Source organism: Sphaerodactylus townsendi, linkage group LG07 (assembly GCF_021028975.2).
Source record: "Sphaerodactylus townsendi isolate TG3544 linkage group LG07, MPM_Stown_v2.3, whole genome shotgun sequence".
Classification (NCBI taxonomy): Eukaryota; Metazoa; Chordata; class Lepidosauria; order Squamata; family Sphaerodactylidae; genus Sphaerodactylus; species Sphaerodactylus townsendi.
The window spans coordinates 79,210,922-79,213,061 of record NC_059431.1 but is presented as its reverse complement, the minus strand read 5'-3'; the positions used below and the strand labels follow the sequence as shown (position 1 = coordinate 79,213,061).

At 43.5% G+C, this 2,140-nt stretch overlaps 1 pseudogene; it reads left to right on the top strand.

Annotated features, from left to right (window-relative positions):
* The first annotated feature begins 318 nt into the window (after nucleotides 1-318).
* LOC125437339 lies at nucleotides 319-382 on the top strand (annotated as a pseudogene).
* The last annotated feature ends 1,758 nt before the right edge of the window (nucleotides 383-2,140 follow it).

The following is a 2,140-nucleotide window of genomic DNA, read 5'->3' as shown; positions in this document are numbered from 1 at the left end:
GCTTGGCTAATAGCAAAGCCCCTCAGTCAAGACATCCTATGCACTAACGTATATCATGTAAGATAGACAGGAATCCAAGAAATAAGAAACAAAATTGTAAGTGATAGCAAAGACAAGGAGTCTTCAGGCATTTTACCAGATTTGCTGTGTAAGAACTGTTTGCATGACCTTCATCAATTTGTTTAACAGCATGTTGGATAAAAAAAAATTAACATCAGTTTTGCTAGGCTGGTAAAGGTAATTGCTGTTATATAGAGGATACATGGAGAATTCAGAATTTTGCAGAGATTTGGCAGTACTATATTGCTTCAGGAATGCTTGCTTCAGCAGCACATATACTAAAACTGAAATGATACAGAGAAGATTAGCATAGCCCCTGTGCTTCAGGGATAGACTGAAGAGCAGCCTAATCAGAGGGGGGCCAAATTGGCTATTGATTGGCAGAGGATGATGCCGACAGAGGGCACCCCTGCCAGTGCATATGGAAAAGGTGCTGGCAGCCAGGTGCCCCTCAGCTCCAAGGCGGTGAACTTGGAAGACTGGGCTGTTGGGGAGCAACCCCAGCATCCAATCAGACTTATGCTGCACAAAAGCGTGGCATAAGCCTGTTTGTTCAATGGGACAATTTAGGTGGCCGGAGTGACTTAAACTTCCCCTCCTTTCCACGTTGCCTGAGGCCTGTGTGGAAGTGGCGCAGCACCGCCATTGCCATGTCGTTCCTGGCTGTGGCAGCACACACTGCCCCCCCCCCATCTGGATTGCACTAAAAGACTACTATTTGACAAATACAATTCATTTACCAGTTTAACTGGGCAACCACAAAGACAGAAGTTCATGTTCTTTCAAAATTGGACTACCTATAGTCTAAAAAAAATGTAAGGGGTTAATTTAGACAATAATGGACAGCTTATATCACTCTTTCTAGGTCTGGAAGCATTTGTATGGAAATTTGGAAAACTATTATCACCTAGAGGTAGGAAAAAGAGAAAGATGATGCCCATTCTTATGAGAGAGCGCTGGGGCTGAATGAGAGGAGTAATTTAGTAAATATATTTTCATTGCGGAATAAAAGAGACAAAGAAGGTTCCCACCCCGTTATGCTCTACAAATTTCAGTTGGGGAAGGGGGGCTGAATTTGACAACTAGTATTATTGATGAAGTACAATGTTAGAGAGCTTGATCTCCAACACAATATTATCCTCTCCTAATGATAACGAAACAGACAGCACAATAATAACTGCATACACAGATAGTTCAGTTCAACTGATTTTGATAACAGTATAGTGTGACCCCCAACATTACAGCAACTACACTGGCTACCCAACTGCTCCTGGGCCTAATTCAAGGTGTTGATTTTGTCCTTTAAAGCTCTATGAGGCTTGGGACCTGGGTATCTGAAGGACCTACCTGGGAATTAAGATGACAGGAAGATACCCTTCTCACCGTCCCAGCAACCAAAGAAGAGAAAGCCTTTTCACTGACAGCTCCATGTTTATAGAACAACCTCCATAGGGAGGTTACGTGCTTGGCCCCCTAGCTTTAGGAGGCACTTGAAGATGGTATTAACTCAGGACTGCATTTGATTAATTCGGTGGCAGTCTTAAATGGTCGGTTTTGAATTCTTTTTGGCTATTATTTTATTTTTATTGTAATTTGCCTTGAATTCCATTAGCAGTTACTAGACGTTTTAAATAAATAATCCTTGTGATGACCGGGCATCACCATCACGTCATGCTGAAAACAGAGGAATAAAAAATCCCAAATCTACATAAAGATCTTAACCTGCCCCCAATTTTTACTAGACCTCCCTCAGCCCCCAAACTGTTTTGAACTGAACACAGACGGCGCTATATCGCATATGTGAACACAGTTCCCGCCCTACTCGTCATCAACCGCGACTCGAAATCAAACAGGAAATCGGAGGGGGCATGCGACGTCACCTTTCTAGCTCCACCCATCGAAGTTTAGTAGTGTCGTCATTTTAATGCAACCCCTCCCCCCCTCGTTCCAAAAGTAACCTGTCATGGCAAGCCCCTTATGGGGTCGCCTCACCCGTTCAACGGGGAACCGGAAGTGTCACTGTAGGTCCGCTGTTTCTTAAACTCTTTGTCTTATTACGGCAGTTTGCTTTACGGCAAAA